Genomic DNA, 21,021 nt, shown 5'->3' on the forward strand with positions numbered 1-21,021 from the left:
AAAATAAACATCTACAACTAATATGAGTTACAATAGTCGTAAGTAATCAAAGCGAAGCACTACTTTTTATCATAATCAGACCCATCATATATATCATTGAAAATAAATTTCTACATTCAAGTACATTTGCTTCTCTTAATCATGTGCTTTCATTTAAAGTTGGCATAAATTTCAAATAGTAGACACTAAGTATAAGAACCCCGTATAGTTTCTCAATGAGTAGATAATAATCATTTATTGGTGCACATAATAATTACATGCAAGTGAGTACATACTCTGAATATACGGCACTCAAGTAAAAGAATCACCCAATGGCATTTATCTGAAATACATAAATTCATTTACTACAATGTTTTTTTTAGTAAAAATTTCTCATAAGATTTGAAAAAGATAACGAAGACTAGAAAAATGACCTTGTTTTGCCCTTGCTTGACTATATCACGATTTGTCCTGTTAAATTAGAAAGGGTAAGCTTTGAAAAGGAAATCACCTAATTGAGTATAGTTTTAATGAGTTGTACACTGATACTTCGAGCCTTCACTCCAAAAGCAACCCCCCCCCCCCCCCGGGTCAAATAAAATAGTATACAATAAGAATAAGAGAGGTTACAAACTTTCGCATAGACATATAATTTTCTTGTAACAACAAAAATATGATTGCAATTAAGTTAGGTTCATATTATTGTTATATTTTAAAGTCTTTACTGAGGTTTTCCCAACAGAGAGAGAGTATAGATATTGAAATCTCAATATGGTATATGCCTTCTTTACCACAAGGCCTTATTCTAATATTCAAATCCATTATCAGGTTAGGTAAGTATTAGTTGGATCGTAGAAACTTTCATAAGATCTAGATATTGTCAAGACAACCCATATGTTTTGTTCAATTAGATAGATTTTTCATTGTCGTCTAACACCATTAAATTTCCATTGCTTCCGATACTTAAAATGGAGGAATCATTTATTCGATTTTCTATATTTCCCATCCATACAATTGTTTGGATAATCTTGCAAAATAACCAAATTTTGAAATAGCAATTTATTGAAGAGGACTTCAACTAAAGTGCCAATTAGGGGTTCTATTGCAAGTGTCACTTCAGAAGAAATACCAAGTTGATAATAACACTAACTTACTAATTTCATTTGTGAATTATGATATTTCAACGAGATGTTTGATGGGCTAGTCCTACAATTTGTTCTTAGACCCCTCCTTGATCACCTAGCAATAAATCTGCCAACATAGGGTACGTGGAAATTTCATAAAAACATGTTACAATGCCTTACCTGCAAACATGTTAGAAAATACCTCCACATCAATGAGTTTTTGGGTAAGTTCCTAAATTAAGATTTGTTTTCTCATGTTCCAAAAGAATTCTTTGAAGATATTCTTTTTCACTTTATATTTTTATCTAGTATAAGTAGGAAGAATAGCTCAAATGTGTCATGTTTTTGCACTGGGTGCGCTAATAGAAGGGGAAAATGCGATCAATAAATAATATAAAGCTAAAATAGAGAAAAGCATACAAAATTTGCATAAAAATAAATACCAAGACAACAAGCATTGGCATTATAAAGCACCATATCGTACTTGTGTGGTTGAAATCTAGTAAACAGCTACAATGAATCCAACCACACTGATCCGAAGTCGTTCCTAGCACCTCCCTCTTGTGGCGGCGTGGTACCTGCCAAAATCACTATGATGCTCAAGTTAGAGAAGTAGAAGAATAGTCTTTCTTCTTAGTTAGACTCTAATCTCCCCGAAAAGATCCCCCTCAATAGTGCTTACTGTTCTATTTATCCCCTCTAATTGCCCATAGGATTTTCTCCATTATAGGCTGTAATCATGAGATTTCTAGTAACTCTACGGGTTTGTTTACCTAATCGAGATCTTCTGGATCGATTGTACTTATCTGTAGAGAACTCTTCCGGGTTCTTCGGAATTGACGTGCACGTAACAGTTTTACAATTTTTCTATGACCTGGCTTGTCCTATTTGGCAGGCCTAGTCCGACTTATTGCTATGCTGCCCTGCCAGCTAGGCTAAGGAGGTCCCTACTCTGACCTACCCTGCCTACAAGGCTATGCCCCATATACTGTTTTGCATCTGATACCACTTAGCTGATTTGGACACGTATGGCTTAGATTAACTTGCAATTATTTCCCTTTACAATTACCCCCTCTTGAGGAGGCGCAGGGCCTCTTCGTCTCCTCGAGACATGATTCTGCTCTTTGATTGGCTTTTTTGAACTTTCATAATTACATCTGCCATTTTTGAATTGACGCATTCAATGCGACGTCGTTTCGAATCTTTTCTAATGGCTTAGATGGATCATTCTTCATTTGTGCATGTCCACGTGTTCGGATGCTTTTTGCACTACCCCCAATCTCACAATGCTTCAACTGGGCTCAAGCTATCCTTTCAAGCATACGTGCTCCCTTGCCTTTTTCTATAAATAAAGAACTTAGTCCATTCGTCGCTTGCTATTGTGCTAAAACTATGCAAACTTGCCTCTGTGTTTTCCTTGTGAAGACTTCTATTTTTCTTTCTACTTTCTATTTCGCTATTACAGTTACCTCTCTCATACTGAGGTAATCTTCTATTTCTTTATCCACTTCTTTTTATATTTCTGCCTTTGCAATGGTTGTCTTTATGTCCCAACTTCGACGAAATTTGTATATTCCCGCTTCTGTACATATTCGAATTGGCGGAGATTCTAACACCCCTGGCGAATGCAGCTAAGGAGAAATCCTTGTCTTTGCCGGCCAAATTAAAGCTGGCCTTAGTTTCCTTCTCTCTGTCTTCCTTGAAGAGGTAATAAGTATGATCAACCAAGCCCCCGGCGAAATGTCCGAGAACTTCTATTGTCTGGTGGAGGCTGCGGAGAAGATGGATATTACCCCCAACAACTTCCAACAACAGTCGGGATGCTACTTGTTGTCCTCCAAGAATGCAATGGTGGCCCTAATTCCCTCTTTCCCTAGTTCTGATAAAGGGTAGCATAGAGACCACCTCTATATTTCTGGGGACTGGGAATTTGCCCCTGGTATTCCTCATGAGGGATTCAGAGTCCCTCGGACCTTCTAGGGTAATACTATCTTGAAATTACTGGTTGTATTATGTTTTACTTTGCTTAGGATTTGCCTCGCTTTCTGAACTACTTCTCTGCTTCTTTTATGGATTCTTTTGCTCTTGTGGCTGTTGAGGCTAGGAGAGAGCAATGCAGAAACATCCAAAGATCGGAGGCTTGTGACAGTGGTCTTTCAAACCAAGGCTGCAGAGAAAGCGGTAGTGGAAGATCTCTTAGGTGACGTTCCGCGGCCACCTGCACGATGTGTTTCCTTTGTCTTGGCTGGGCAGACTGTGGAATATCTTGATCTATTCCCTTTTGTCTCTGCTCCTCTTTGGCCTCTCCCACAATGATGGGATCCCAGTGATCTGGCTCCTTCTTCTTCAAGCGGGTAGGGTCTGAAACATTTGATCCATTCTGGTCAAACTTTTCCCCCTTCTGGGATTCTACCAGAGTTCTTCGACGTGATAGACGTCAATTTTTTGGAGTTTCCATTCTCATGTCCCCCTGTCACCAGGGCTGCTCCTGCCACTGTCCCAGCCAATAAGTGGAGAAAGAAGAGGAGTCAGATTTCTCGTGGTTCCAACCTTTCTAGAGAGGCTGGTCTGTTGGCTGTGGTACTTGGGGAGCCTACTGCCCTTGTTTCTGCCTCTATTTCTATTTCTACTGTGGGTGATACTGATGCTACTACTAGTGCTGCAACTATTTCTGTAGAGTTTTCTGCGGAGACTCAGATGCAGGCAGCGCATAGTTTTGCCACCTAGGGAGGACAGCCCTACTCCTTACATTCAATTATGGAAGAGGTGTCACTGGTCAAGAAAAGCCTGAGAAGTCCTTCTCCCCCAGAGGAGTTTGAGCATGAGGGCCCCTCACTTCGCAGAATTCCTCTAAAGGCAGCCACTCTCACCTGGATGGGTTGCGGGGCCTTCCTCTAGGATGGGAATGAGAACAACATTTTTTGGCCCCCTTGCCATGTCTACAATAAAGGTTGTGGAGTGAAAGACCCAGTAACCACTGCCTCTATACTTTCCCAGTCTATCTTTCTTATGGACTGGGATGTTGCTGACTGGATTAACGTTGACCTGGGTTTTGGTTGCTTTGCCTACGGCCTTCACCAAGTAACTTCTGCTCTTTCTGATATGCTATATGTTTCATAACTTATATGACCTAACATTCTTTTCTTGCTTTGTAAGCTCATATTTGTGGGACTCTGGCTTTCCTGAAGTGGTGCGAGGCTGAGAACAAAGCAGCTATCCTGGCCAGAGAGCAGGGAGAAAAAATAACTATGTTCCAAGCTGAGCTGGCCTCTTCTAGCTAATTTTCCCGAGAAGCTAGAGAGGAGATGGAGGCTAATCTGGCCCAATTTTTTGAGGCCAACTTAGCCTTTAATAGGAAGCTGATAGATCTTTAGAGTATTCTTCAACTAGAGCTGGCCAGCTACAAAGAGAGAGTGCAATGGAAAAACATAGAGCTAGTAGAACTCCAAGAGAAAGTGCAACAACAGAAGCTCATACTGAGCTCTCTAATAACAAGTATTGATTCAACCAGGGCTGCTCAAGCCTAGGAGGACGAGGTTAAAACCAGGAAGCTTCTAGGGCAATTGTAGCCCTAGTATTCTCGGTTGGTAGATGAGGCTTCTATGAAAGCCTACCACGAGGGCTTTAAAACTGCTCGGATTCAGTATGAAGAAAAGGAAGATGAAGGGGATGATAACGATGACATGGACGATGCTCCCCTCTGGTGCCTCTTTCAGGGATGCTCCCTAGACTGGACATTTTGGGCGTGTTCCCCCTTTCCAACTGGATGAGGAAGGAAACCCCATTGTTATCCTTGATCGGACTCTTGACGATCTTCTAGAGGTTAGTACTACCTTAGATTGAATCCTACTCCAACCGCGGATTCTCTAGCTTAGGCCAGTAGTCCACCCCCTACTCTCCCTTCCAATAAGCCATCCATTCTTGGCAAAAATCAGACTGAAGCTGCTAACCCTTCAAGTACTACTGCTGAATCAGATCTTCCAACTATTGTCCCTCTGTAGACACCCCATTTTTGTACTCGCCTGATTAATCAACTCGTCAACTTGATCGCAACGATTCCCAATGATGGATGTTTATTCAATGCTTTATTTTGTTATCAGATATATTTCAGAAATCCGGATGAGGTATCTCGAAATGACAGAACTGTAGAAACCACGCTACGCTAGGAAAATATGACCCTAGAAACATAGAGATCATCATCTTGCAGATAAAAATAAGCTTCACGATAAAAATCACTAAAAGATGACCAAATTACCCAAATACCCATAATCTTAAAATATCCCTAGAGCCTACATTACTCTTAAAAAAATCCTTTCGAACACATAAAACAACAAATCGAAATCAAATAAATCATTTCGCCAATTTTCACAAAATTTGATAAAATTACGAAAATGCCCCTCATAAAGTTCACGATCATTTCGCACAAAAAATTTCATAAATGATACAAACCAATATTTCCATTGAATTCCTTACGAAAAACCAACTTGAAACGCGAAAAGTCCTCTCCGAGGGCAAAACGATAATTTCACAATTTTCATAATTAAAGTATTAAATAATTAAAGTGAAATATTAGTAAAATTAATTTAAAATTTTGAACCAAAAAAATCTATCAATTAGGTTCTTAGGGAAAATTGTTGAGGGTTGCCAAGATATTTATTCAAGGACCCCTCTATTTAGGGGTCCAAAGAATTAAAGATATAATAGAGGGGGGTTCTCCAAAAAATTAAAGTCAATCAAGCAAGACTAAAGTCAAGGTATTAAAGTCAATCAAGTAAGACTAAAGTCAAAATTAAAGTCGATTAAGTAAGACTAAAGTCAAGATATTAAAGTCAATCAATTAAGACTAAAGTCAAAATCTTAAAGTCAACCAAATAAGACCAAAAGTCAAAATCCTAATAGAGTTCTAATTAAATAATAACTCTATTTAATAGAATTCTAACTAAAATATAACTCTACCTAAAACAATTCTAATTGAAATACAACTCTACCTAAAATAATTATAACTAAAATACAACTCTAACTAAAAGAATTGTAATTAAACACTAATTCTATCTAAATTAACCCTTAAAAAAAATCTATAAATAGGGGTCCTCACACCCTATTTTCGTATCAAATCATAAACCCTAGGAAAAGTAGGTTAAGAAGCCTCCCCAACCTTTCCAAAACCTTAATTTTGAAGCCCTAACTCCTTACCTAACATCCATACCTCAACTTTAGTTCAAAAAAACACCCAAAAACCCTTCCAAAACACCTTCAAATCCATAAGAAAAATAAAAAAACTCACAAATCTAAGAAGAAGATACCCAACTTGGAGATCAGAAATCAATTCCGGTGACGGGCGAATAACAAGGAAATACATACGTAAATACTCTTCGCTAGTGCTGAGGGAATCGTTGTAATCGACAAGGTAACTTTCTTTTATATTTTTTTTATTATAATTATTTGTTATTTTTGGTCTATTTTGCAATGTAACCGATTTTTGGAAAGAAGTAGAGACCGACACTTGCCAGGCGAGGTTGGTGCCTAACACCTTCTAACCCCGTAACGTGATCCCCGGACCCGTATTTTCTTTCGTAGATTAGTTGTCTTTGTTTTTAGAGTCAATGATCGGTTTCTAGACTGTAATAACTAGGTGGCGACTCCCAAACCTCAAAGGTCAAAAGCGGATCCGTACACCCCGCGGATCGAGGGCGCTTTCAGTGGCGACTCTGCTGGGGACTTGAAAAATCCCAAGTTTGGGAATATTACCATTTAGACCTAGTTTATTATTATTATATTTGTTTTTAGTTGTCTTGATTCGATTATTTGTTAGGACTATTGCATTCTCTCGGCGTTGTTTGGATTAATTTCTATGACTTGTTTAAGGGACATTTGGGATAACCCTAAATAAAGCGTGATGTCAAGAGTTTAAGGATATGAAAATGATTGATAGCCCGTTTTTATTTGGGATATTTTATATTATCCTCTATCGATTCAATTTTGAATATTTTTAGTTGGCATGTAATTTTCCTATGGTTCAATCGAGGGTTATTTATTATGACCCTAAATAATTAAAGGGATCAAGAGGTTTAATTGAGGATGGAGTGATAACTAATGAATCTTGAAGTTTTTTATTTTTATAGTTTTAGGGTTCTATCTTTAAGTATTTTTTTTTTTTTTAAAAACAAAATTTTTGTTTAAGAGGTACGATATATCCTTCGACAACATTTGTTATTTTTTTTTTTAAATAAAATTTTTTTTAGCATATTATCCATTGACAGCAAGAAGGAAATCAAAAAAATTTAAAGAAATTAAAATTTTTTTTTTCTCTTTGAGGTTCTGTCAACAGCAACAGCGTGCTGGTTGGATTGGGGTGCCACGATTAAAAGCCTATCTTTTTTTTTCACACCCTCTTAACAGCAATAATGTGCTAATGTGGGTGGTGTATAACGTGTAAAATAAACTTTTTGTTTCGCCCACATCATCTTCTTAAATGATTCCACAACTAATTTCAGCGTTTTTTTAACGAAGATCGAATTAATCTCTCAATTCGATTAGCTGAAATCTCAGCCTGATCAGTTTAGAGTTCTTAATAAAATCGTCAGCTCGTTTTCATGGCAATCTCTCCAACATCTGTCTTCGTTTTATTTACTACGATTCGTTCGATCGAATCATAGAAATTCTATTTTCTTTATTAGTATCTGAAATCTTTGATCAGTGCTCCGATTTGGGGTTTTGTTTTTACCTCACTACAGGAAACTCGACTTATAACAACGACTTTTACCGACGGTCAGATTTTGACCGTCGATATAGAGTCATTTAGACCATCGACCCACGTTCTCTCTCTCTCTCTCTCTCTCTCTCTCTCTCGTCTCAAAGTCGAAAATACAAGAGTCTGATCTCTCTCATCTCAAGCTCGATTACAAACGCTGATTCTCTGTCTCTCTTCTCAAGCTCGAAAATAGAAGAGTCTGATCTCTCTCATTTCAAGCTCGATTACAAACGCTGATTTCTCTGTCTCTCGTCTCAAGCTCGATTACATACGCTGATCTCTGTCTCTCTTCTCAAGCTCGAAAACGAAGTCTCCGTCTCTCTCTCATCTCAAAGTCGAACTTAAGATCTCCTTTGAAACGGATCTTCAAATTAAGGTATTTCTCTGTCGATCTCTCTCTCTTTCTATTGATCCGATCTCCTTTGAAACAGAAACCCTAGATTTTTCTGTTATAGGGTTCGAACTCTCGGTCTCACGTAGTGATTTTTTTTTTTTTTTTTGGTTATTTCTTTTGATTTGTGAGGTTGAGCTATCGGTCTCTCTCTCTCTCTCTCTCTCTCTCTCTCTCTCTATATATATATATATATATATATATATATATATATGGGAAATGTTCAGCACCCTAAGTTTTACCACACACTTTAACAAACGTTTTTTGTCCTACATGGGTTAGAAGTTTTGGAATGGGCTGATTTTTGGTGAGGATGATCTCTATGATTAGAAGATCATCCTCCCCAAAAATCAGCCCATTCCGAAATGTTTAGCCCCATGTTTACACGTTGAAAAATCGTGGACCGTCCATTTTTTGTAAACCATTTTTGATAGGGTTAGAAGTTTTGGAATGAGCTGATTTTTGGTGAGGATGATCTCCTCACCATAGAGATCATCCTCACCAAAAATCAGCCCATTCCAAAACTTCTAACCCATGTAAGACAAAACACGTTTGTTAAAGTGTGTGGTAAAACTTAGGGTGCTGAACGGGACCCTATATATATATATATATAATCCTAATTTCTATAGTGTTGATTCAAATTTTGGTTCGATTTCAAACCAAAATCCCAATTGTTATAAATTTAATTCAATTTTTGGTTTAGTTTCGAACCAAAACCTAATTTTTCATTTTTATTACGAAGATTTTAATCAAATAAATTGATACTTTTGATTATAGTGTAGCAATCGAACCCTAAACCCTAGATTTCATTTTCTAGGTTGTTAATACTTTTTCTAAGATTTTTTAGTAATCAAGCTTGATTATAGAATGCTGTATTGGGATCTGTACTTGTCCTCTTTTAAATGCTTGCTCAAATTTACTATTGTTTTGCTAAGTTGGCATTAATTAAAGATTATCGCATGGGTTCAAACTTAAGACAGAGGAATCTCAATTCATTCTTTTGTCCCTGTTTTGATCTTTGTTAAATGTTTATTCAGGTTGCTATGTTTAGATATGGATTTTGTTTTCATAGGCATCAAACAACTTCTCATTAGATTAGCTGCAAAACTTGATTATCCCATATTGACGGAACAATGTTGGACCATTGTATCTATTAATCTATCTATATTTCATACTATCTAGCATGTTCACAAGAATGTATGCTTTCATCGTGCTTGAGCATCTACTAGAGGAGAATAAATGGATGAATGAGTCCATTACTACCACAGCTATTGTGAGTTTTGATTTGAGCATATGTTTTATAATTCCCTTTTATGATTAGTGTTAGATATATGGTAATTACATATGCAATGGGAGGAACAGCTGGTTGAGTATCCATGTGTAACTCAACGACCATTAGTAAGGTTTGAAATCTTACTAAGTCATGGTAGCATGATTCATAAAGTAAGGTTTGTTCAAGTAATGAACGAGATAAAGCAAGGGAGATTTTGTAATAAAATTGCAACAAATAGGTCTGCCCGGTAAATGTCTCAATAAAAAATGGTATGCTTAAATGATCTAAGGTTTTCAAAAGATATATCTTTGAACATGTGGAATAAACGGGATGGATATGTTGGCATACTATCTTGCCAAGGTTTTAAATTTTAACGAAAATTTCAGGATTTTTTTTTGAGTTTTAGGGAACCAACAGAACCAAAATCTTTGTAGTAGTAGTTTTCTAGCTTCTACCCATAGATAAAGAGTTGATCCTCTATATGTTGGTTTCTCATCCTTGTTTGAAGTACTTATTTTTTTCTCAGTGAAGCTATTAGTTGGCCTTAGAAAAATAGAACAGAGGAGAACGTTTTTTTAAATTCTATTTACTATACCAGATTTTATTGAAATATGTCCAAAATTTTGAATTTCGGCTATTTCATTTTGATCCTGTGGAAAACCTAGTATCTGTTGGGTTCTTATCCTGATTTTCTGCTTTGGTTGTCCTTTATTAAAAAATGAGTACAATTAGAAGTCACTTTTTAATATATGTTATCTTCCTTAAATGTGTGAAACTTGTTATGGCTTTATGTTTCATTGGTGTGCCTTTTCATGATCCTTTGTTCTTTATATAGGTTAGATTATTGGATGGTGCCTCTATTTATGCACTTTGTCGTTCATGAGTGCGGAATGGTTTGCCTCAAGAAACTCAGGTTCGCTCATTTCCATCTTAATGGGTCCTTGTGTACAATTGCAAGCTTTTAATGCTTTGTATGTTATGACTAATTCTGATACACCCTGTTTTTTTTCCCATTTTATAATTCTTGAACTCATGCTCTCTCTTATCTTTGCTATCATCTGCACCTTGTCCCAAAAATCGGGTCGGCAACATGAATCCTATTCAACCATATTAATTAAATGGGCAATGAAAGCAACAATATTATTATACCTTTGAATGATTAAGAAATCTCAGAAAAATTAGAAGGAAAGATATAGAGCAATCAATGGGTCTTCTAGAATCTAGGAGGGGTTGATTTTGGTTCTAAGGTTTCTTTAAATGAATTATAAAGGGTTTCCCAGGGCATTTGAAATCAGGTTTTGGGTTTTGGCGTGGTTTGAATAGATCAAAGGTCACTGGTTAAAATGAGGAAAGGGTAGCTGCTAGTGTTTGAAAGGTTGAATAGTATCTGTAACAACTAAGAAGACAATATTTAGGGAATAAGTTGCCAGTTTGAAAAGGTTATGATTGATGCAAAAGGATTTGATTGGGGCCAAAACAAGGTGTATTGGGTTTAAAACAATGATGTATTTTTAAAGGACTCTAAAGGGGCTGGAACTAACTAAGATTGATGGTAAAGGATTTGATTGGGGTTATAATGATGTTTAATGGGGTTAAAACATGGCAAGTCAATTCTTGTGTTGTCCAAAATCAGTGGCAAACAACAAATCTTGTTTTGGTTTTCTAGCAATTGTACTATTGATTTTTAGTTTAAAGTTATTGTAGATGTGTTTATCCATTTACAACTTCAATCCTTTGTCAACCATTCACTCCAAAATTCTCCTAATACGGCTTTTCATTCTCTCTTCCTTCATTAATTTATCGTTGGACAAGTTCATCTTAGTTTGGTTTTGTACCTTCAAAGGTAGGTTCACCATTTCACATTTGTGGATGAATGTTTTGCATAATGTCTTTTGATTTTGATAGTTGCAGTTAACAGTACGATTAGCTTTTACCACATATTTTAGCTACACTATTTTGCATTGAAGGAGTAAACTGTCATAATCAGAGAGAACGAGAACCTTAATGTGTCAAGAATAGAAGAAGATGAAGAAATTGTGAAGGGGGGAAGCTGTATTAATATTGTTGATTACAAGGGGTGGGGCTTTGCACCTACTTAATGTAGCCATAGGATTGCCTAAATTTGATTCCAGCCCTTCATTTTGCAAAAAATTACAAAATTACTGTGAAATCCCAAACAACTTCTTTTAGATTGAAAAATCAACAATGTAGGATCATGCTATCAAATATTTATACACACGATAGTAAAAGAGGACATCTCCATTTGTAATTCATTTACTTTGATGCACTTAATTTGGTTCCATCACCTTTTTTAATGGGTAAATGAGAGCACAAGTCCAATTTATTACTTCATGTTTTTGTCGCCTTGTGAGCTAGTATATTTCCCTTTTTCTTTCATTGTTTATAGTTTTGCTTTTGTTGTTATGAGTTCTATCTTTATCCTTAGGACACAAATTCCTTAAAACATATTATTCATATGGGGTTTCCTGAAGAACATACTCATGTAGGATCACTTGGTGTTGCTTTTGCCTTAACTACTTGTTACCAAAAAGTTGTGGAGCACTCACATAGCAGATTTAGATTTCAAGCACAGCGTGCCCTACCAAATGCTACTATATAAAACATTGGGCTCATTAAACCATTCTAGTGTGAACTTCGAAGTAGTTGGCATGGTTTTCGAAGTAATTCTTATTTTTTTGTGGAATTTCTGTCTTGTTATTTTTCTTAAAGCTCATTTATTGTTAAGAGAAGGAAGCACTCCAAAGAAAAGCACATCCAGCGACTAATTGACTTTTTATTTTTATTTTTTATATTCCTCTTCAGCTTTTACTGGGCCAAAGAATTTGCATATAGTACCAGTTGCAAATGCATACGTCCAGGTTTATTTACTAAGTAAACCTTTTATCAAGTTGTTTTACATTATGCGGCAAATCTGCTTTAGAAATAATCAGGGTTGAGTTTTTCACCTCTAAAATGAATGTTAACTCTCCGTCTTTTATTTTCTTTTGATAAGTTATAAATCAATTACTTTGTGTCACAAAGCTGCTTTTGTGCTCTCTTTTTTTTTTCCGGTCTTCTTAATATATTCACTGTTATTTTCTTGATAGATTCGAGGCTTAGCATGGCCTGCAATTCTTGTTGGTTGGGTTGCTTGAAGTGCAAGGTATGAATATTTAATGTGGTGTTTTATTGATATATTATTACCTCTACCATGTCCTAGCTATAAATTCTCATAAGTTAGTGAAGATCACTTTCGTCTATGCTTATTTTCGCTTTGTGCTGCAGGTGTCTTTGAATGGATAAGGTTCTGGACATAAAAAGAACTTCTAAAGCCATCATTTATAAAACTAGTCGTGATCCAGAGCGGTGTCCCGTTCCTATAGTAGGCTATTAGCCACATACAGTGTCTACTTGGCACCTCTTGGTTGGAGATAAAACACATAGGGCTGCGTGCAAAGTAGAAAATGGTTTGGTTAGGAGCCGATGTGCTTTAAACTCCAACCAAGATGTGCCACATAGACACTGTTCCTATTCTATAGGAACAAGACACACCTTACTTGACCCTGATTCATGGACAGTCATTTTTCGCACATTATGACGTAGTGGATGGTGAGTTCTATTTCATCTGTTCTTTCTAAAAGTTATGGATTTCATGTCTGTTCTTTATATTTAGTTGAATTAGTGCTAAAAATCATGTCTTTGGATTGGTTTTTATAGTTCAATTTCATCTTCATTTGTATGATTCTAGACTACAATTTGTTTCTAAACTAGTCCTAGATTATCATTTTTCATCTATAAGATATTTGCAACGATTTTATTGCAATAAAGCTACCTCAGAAATTGGATTTGTTCAGATCTGTAGGGATAATTCTTGATCCGATTCATGCACAATAGATTCATCTTCAATTGTGCTTTTAAAGTTTTGATTTTTTAAAATTCTACTTATGATCTTTTATTTTTTTGATTTTTCGTAGTTGCAGTTACCGAGTGTTGGAATTAATCCACAATGGAATCAGACAAGTATATATGTATTTGGGAAACATTGCCACTAAATAGTGTTGTTATCACGACAAGTAAGGCGAAGTATTGTAGATTTGAGGGAGGCACGCTACCGAATTAATCCACAATGGAATCAGGCAAGTGGAGGTTGTCTTGTATGCATCTGGATTGCTTATTGCAGGAGTTTCAAATTGTAGATTAGAATTTGGATTGGCAAATAGATTTTTTTAAAGTTGAAGATAGGAGGGGCATTTGGGTCTTTTCATACTGGTAATAGGGGTCAAGGTCATTAATTTCAAAACATAGGGGTATTTTCAATATTCAACAATACATGAGGGGGCTGGTGTAAAATTTAAATTTTTTTTTTCAAAAGCTTTTATAGGGACGGCCAAAACCGTAGCTAAATAACAAATTTTTTTTAAAAAAATAATACTCTATAGCGACGGCCAGCGCGGCTGTCGCTATAACTCATATACATTCAGCGATGGACTATTCAGCGACAACAACCGACGGCCTCCCTGGCTGTCGTTAGATGCTTTTGCGACGGTATTTTGTACCTATAGCGACGGTCACGACCGTCGCTATAGCCCTATTTTACTGTAGTGCCTCTCTCTCTCAATTCTCAAAACAACTAAACTAACCAAAGCTCTCTCTCTCTGGTCTTCCAATTGGATCTCTCTCGGGTATGCAAAACCTCGAAACAATGTACCTTTCCCGGTCGGAAAGCAATGGATAATGTAGATAATAAAGTATTGGATGATTTGGATGAGAGAGCTTATTGCATTTTCTTGGACTTCATGACGAGTAAATGCATGTCGACAAGAACTTTAGGATCACTTAAGTAAAGCAAAGGATATGCTTAATGAACTAGAATGTCTTATGGAGGATGTAATAGGTGTAATGCGGATTGAACATGAAAATCTAGAATGCTGTTGGGATAAGCATTCTGGCGCTGTTTTGGTACATGAAGCGGAGAAGTTTCAAATGAAAGTTGGGAAAACTGATTTTTCATATTATACATCCATGATGGGGATCCTTTACAGTATGTAGAAGCACGATTACACAATGCAGGAAAAGATAGTCTCTCCTTTAAAGCTTAGTTCGTTGTCTGGAGAATTAGAGAGCTACCGTCTGATGTGGTCTTTACGGCCTTTCATAAATGATGAAATTCTTCATCAAGCTTGGAGATTTATTCCGTGATTGCGAACAAGTGGTGCGACAGTAAGTGGTGTGGCAATAAGTTGTTAAGCCATGACTTAAATTTTTTTTTTTTTATAGTTTTTTTCCTTTTTCTCTTTTTTTTTAATAAAAAAAAATAAAAATCGATTTTTTCTTAGGAGACAAAAATAGAGTTTTTTAGTGTGGCTTAGGAAAATAAAAATCAATTAGTTAAAATTTTTTTATTATTTTTTTTGAGTGATCATCTCAACAATTATCCTTCCATTCTTAATCTAATAATACTTGAAATCCTAACTTATCTAGGGTTACCCAAAGTAACCCTTAATTGGACCATGAAGAAAAAATAATATATATAAAAATATATATATATACACATATATATATATATATATATATATATAATATATATATATATATAGGGTCCCGTTCGCCACCCTTAGTTTTACCACACACTTTAACAAACGCGTTTTGTCTTACATGGGTTAGAAGTTTCGGAATGAGCTGATTTTTGGTGAGGATGATCTCTATGGTGAGGAGATCATCCTCACCAAAAATCAGCTCATTCCAAAACTTCTAACCCCATCAAAATTGATTTACAAAAAATGGACGGTCCACGATTTTTCAACGTGTAAACATGGGGCTAAACATTTCGGAATGGGCTGATTTTTGGGGAGGATGATCTTCTAATCATAGAGATCATCCTCACCAAAAATCAGCTGAACATTTCCCATATATATATATATATATGGGAAATGTTCAGCACCCTAAGTTTTACCACACACTTTAACAAACGTTTTTTGTCCTACATGGGTTAGAAGTTTTGGAATGAGCTGATTTTTGGTGAGGATGATCTCTATGATTAGAAGATCATCCTCCCCAAAAATCAGCCCATTCCGAAATGTTTAGCCCCATGTTTACACGTTGAAAAATCGTGGACCGTCCATTTTTTGTAAATCAATTTTGATGGGGTTAGAAGTTTTGGAATGAGCTGATTTTTGGTGAGGATGATCTCCTCACCATAGAGATCATCCTCACCAAAAATCAGCTCATTCCGAAACTTCTAACCCATGTAAGACAAAACGCGTTTGTTAAAGTGTGTGGTAAAACTAAGGGTGGCGAACGGGACCCTATATATATATATACCAAAATCATGTGCTTATTCCAGTAATTGGATCCAACTATTAGTCCTTGTATTAATTGCTTGTCTAACGTGCCATAATCTTGATTGAGATATGTGTTCGATATACTTTTTCCCAATATTGATGTGATGAGATGTGATTGGATTGGTATTTGCCTTGATTAATGTTCCATATTTGAAACCCATGTTATGATCAGGCCCATGGGCCCTTTTGTTTGAAAAAAGTCCTGGGCACACCCACCCCGTTTTGCACACACCACTAGCACGTTTATATTATCGCATTGCACGTTGCACGTCCCTTATAGCCAACGTGGCACTAGTGCTTGGCCCGGTCTCTTCGGAGACGCGACGTCATTCATGAAAACCACAACTCCAGTCACGTACCTTAGGGTATATCAAACTGGGGCATCAGCACCGTCTGATCAGGTGACTCTGAAAGGTATATCGATGCACCCAGGTTGGAGCGACCTGAGCCTTTGATCTATTGTGAGCCACATAGTCACATGTCCCGATTGCCAACGTAGTACTAGTACGTGGTCGGTCCCCTCGTGGGATGCCAAACCATTTATGAAAGCTACAACTCTTGACTCGTACCCGTAGGTATATAAAAGATAATCCAAGTACATCAATTGCACTTCTTAGTCAAAACCAGTGCCTAAGCGAGATCTTGCCCCGCTGTACCCTACTGTACGAGGGGGATAGACTACGTCTATTCTAGACGAGAGGTATTTAAGTGGGACCTTACTCAAGCATCGTGCGCCACCTCTTAACTGGGGATCAAACTGGCTGTTTTTGGCTTCAGAGAAGTGAGTTGAGGTTTTAGATTATCACCTATACGGTATATCAAACCAAGTCACTACGTACCGTCCGATTGAGTACGCTCGAGAGGTATATAGGTGCACTTGGACAAGGGTGGCCATATAAATCGCATTGCACGTAGTAAACCTAGAGTCTAGAAGCCTTCCTGTAGGTCACGACCTAAACTGACTATGGGTATTCTTGGGTTGCTCAATTTAATCCAACCAATAGGTAAGTGAGCGGACTGATCTAGACCGTTCAAATTAGACCCGCAATATCGGTCCGACCCAACCTGTGAAATGTACCGATTAATTTGAACCAATTAAACCAGTTGGCCCAATTGACCAATGGATCAAACTGATCAATACCAAATCAGTTGGACTAATTGGTTTTACTTTTAAAGATACAGATCCTTTATATAGAAATATTCGATTTTAGGATCAAAATATTTTGTTCTATCCTAATCAGGGGTAGACCCGTGACTAATCTTTTTCACATTCTTTGTCGCTGTAGACTTATAGTGCATTTGGATTCAATATATCCCATCGGACTTGGGCTATTCTATATCGAAACTTTAATCATGGGGTTAAGAGTCAAACCTTTAGAGTCAATGGTTAACCTTGATTTACTTCCAATCAGGTGATAATTGGTCCTAAATGTTTTAAACCTCCATCTGTACCACTTTGGGTCCGTGAAAATAGTCGTCTTTCCAGAGTACCATTGCCAAGTAGTCAGTCTTTGCCACGAGAAAAAACGAGTACCATAAATGAAGTTGCGCTCCGCCAAATTTTAGAATCTTTTCAAGCACAGATTATTGCTTCTGTCCAAACATAAATTGCATCCCTGAAAATTGAAAAGGGAAAATATAAAGCTATAGAACCTCAGGATGTGTTTGACCTTGTTGAAAACCAAGAAGATGATCAGTTACACGTCGACCCTGTCCTAGCTCATCGAATAACTCAGGTTGAAACTGCTTTGAAGAATATTAAAGACCCCGATGATCTTATTCTTGGATTAGGGGCAATGACTTTGTTTCCCACGGTCCGTCTGCCAGAGAAGTTCACAATGCCAGATATGGAGAAGTTTGATGGTATTGGATGCCCTAGAACTCACTTTAAAGTATATGTCAGCATAATGCAATCTTAGGGTCTGAGTGAATAATAGATGGCTCAACTTTTTCAAAGAACCCTTACAGGCCTTGCCCTACGTTGGTTAATGTATTTGGACTCATCCCGGGTAAGAACATGGCATGAATTGATGAAAGAATTTATTGGTCGATATTCATTCAACACGGATATTGAACTCACAAGAAGAGACTTAGAAACTACTAAACAGAAACTCGGGGAAACTTTCACTGAGTTCATTGCTCTATGGAGAGCTAAAGCCACTCAATTATGGGACCGACCTCAAGAGAATGAACAAGTCAAGATTATCCTTAGGAATCTCATTCCAAATTATGTTAAGTACTTGATGCCTCAGTACCTTCCCACTTTTCAATCTTTCCTTGAGGCTGGAAATCAAGTTGAGGATGCCTACTCTTCGGGACTTTTTGGTAACTCGTCTGAGTCAAAACTCAAATATTTCAAACCTAATGTCAATTCCTTACAAGTGGCCAACGCCTCCTTCGCACTATTTCCTCAAGTTATTCAACCTTCACAAGCTAAGCCTAGGAGACAGTTTGCCAATCTTGGAATGTCTCTTAGTGTTGCTTATCAAAAATTGATGAAAAAGGGATTGCTGACACCTTTACAACCTAAGCCTTTACCTAATCCTCTTCCCCCAAACATGGATAATGGGCAATTCTGTGAATTTCATCAGATGCCTGGTCATGTTCTTGACAGGTGTATTACTCTCCGACATGCTATCCAAGACCTTATTACTCCCAATGTTAAGACTAACCCTTTGCCTACTTTTCAAAATTAGTCCCCTCTCACTCTGAACCTAATATCCATATCCAAACTCAAATCAATTGACCCAGTTTCCTTCATTCACCCAATTGGTCTTAACAGTGCATTCACTCCATGCTAGAATGAGCTCAACTACCCTAAGGCAGTGACAGAATTGAATAACAGAGAAATTATTGAAACAACGGGTTGTCCCGCATATGACAGGCTTGAATCAGAATATGAAGAGATAGTAAAAGCAAGCAAGTTCAAGTCATCCATCGAAGATAATTGAAGTGGCATAGACTCTAGAATTGTGTCCCTCCATTCAGAATGATGTCGTCTTTTAAGTCTTCTTAGTTTTCTTTTAGCTTCAGTTGCATCAATCTTTGAATTCAATTAGTCATCTTTATTTTTGGGTTTTAGTAAGGTTTGTCAGTTTATGTTATTTTCAATTCCAATAAAATAAAGAAGCTTTTGATTATCATGTGTGCAATAATGATGTGAATATCAAATCTAACATGAGAAATGACTTAAAACTCACTAATAAAATTTGATAAATATTGAAATTAAAGAGTACACTCAAGAAGTACAAATTGGTGATACATTATCCTCAGGAGAACATGAGAATAGTAAACTTACTTGAGAAATTCAACAATGTTTCTTGCATGGTCTCATAAAGATATATGGATGGATCGTATAAAAATATAGATCAAGACATAAAGTCAAGAATGATTTCAAAGTTAAAGATTATTGGTCAAAAATGATATAGTTGAAAACATCAACAAAGACGCTAAGACCTACAAGTGGATCTACCATGTTTTTCACTTAAAAGAGGAGAGTTTTCATTTATAAAAGAATAAAAGATTTTCTTGAAGTTTTAGAAGAGTTGAATAGTCAAAAAACTCGATCATACTCGATTTCACAAAAGTAGACTGAAGAATATTCATTCTTCAAAAGAAAGCCTTACTTGACAGAGCAATCCAGATATCGAATTCATGAAACTTTGACCAAGTCAAGCAGCATTCACCAAAGGAGGCCTTCTTTGGTCGACCCATTTTCCTATCTTACCAAAAAAAAATATAACCTTCTTTAGCCTCTCGCAACCTCTAAAAAAAGTAATAACCTATTTTTTCTAAATCACACCGACCAACCTTGAGAAGGAATCTTAGTATGAACTACGTTATGACCTGATCCCAAAAGAAAAAAAGAAATATTTGGGGTACGTAGGCAACCTGAGAAGTTACTTCAGGCCCGGTCACGCAAAGAATAAGTGTATTCTCTTAAAAAAAGTGCCATATAAAAGGAAAATCTCCTATTAAAAGGTTTAAAAGAAAAGAATACCAAACTAAGGGCATTAGAAAAAGGAATCAAAAGATTTGATAGAAAGAAAAGAATGTCAAACTAGGGGCATTTAGAAAAAATCAAAATAATTGACAAAAAAGAGAGAATATCAAACTAAGGGCATTTTGGGAATTTGAGCCTTATATCTTTTCTTTCTAAACTATATCCTAAGCCCACCTATTAAGTCCTCCTGAATGCTAATTGACTCGGTTAAGGTGCAGGGAACCAAGAAGTTATCGAGTTGGTTATTCAAAATCATCATGAAAAAAAGAGAAGCCCGCTAAGTCGAAAATCCGAAAAGGCGACTTAGGCAAAATTTAGGACAGAAAACCTGCTAGGTTGAAAACCTGAAAAGGCGACCTAGGCAAAAATCAAGGCATCATCAGAAAAAGAAAAACAAAGCCCGCTAGATCGAAAACCTGAAGAGACGATCTAGGCAAAAATTAGAGCATCATCAAATGGGAGGAAATGTCCCATCAAGAAGAAAAATCCAAAAGGAAGCTTGTGCATGCATAACCATTCAAGCCATAATATTCGTTTTTCAATCAAGAGCTCGTATCTGACGAAGATAATGTTGAAGTTGAAAAATCAGAAGTCATCTTGAATATTGTAGGATCTTCAAAAGTATGTTTACTTGTTCAAGTGTTCCCTAATGGAAAATGTAGAATCATCAACCACTTTGAAGAGAAAAATCTTCTATTCTAATATTTATCAAGATTTTTTAAGTCCAACCCAAGCATTTTTCAAAAGAAATTCGAAAGAAAATGGTCAATCCCTTATTGCACATATGATAACCTTAAGAGTCTTAAAGGAATGTCATTTCTTCTATCTATCATACATCAGAGTCCATATTTTTCAAGTGTAATCAGTCTCGTAATCAAGTTCCAGTTAAAGCAAACCTTGAAACTAGGGGCATTTTTGAAAGTCATTCAATTCTAAAATTTTGTTCTTAATCACATGATAAAAAGAAAAATCTTACTTAGAAGTCCAATGAAGTCCAATGATAATTATGAATCCAGATGCATGATAAGCCAATAAAGGCCCAATCTTTCAAACTTTGAGCTCGATTTTGAATCATAGAATGAATTAATAGGATTGTTTAAGTTCCTATAAATCTAAGCCCGAGAAACGTGGCTTAGTAAGTTCGAGTCCGAGAAACGAG

This window comes from Akebia trifoliata, chromosome 5 (assembly GCF_017979445.1).
Source record: "Akebia trifoliata isolate Shusen 1 chromosome 5, ASM1797944v1, whole genome shotgun sequence".
In the NCBI taxonomy this organism is placed as follows: Eukaryota; Viridiplantae; Streptophyta; class Magnoliopsida; order Ranunculales; family Lardizabalaceae; genus Akebia; species Akebia trifoliata.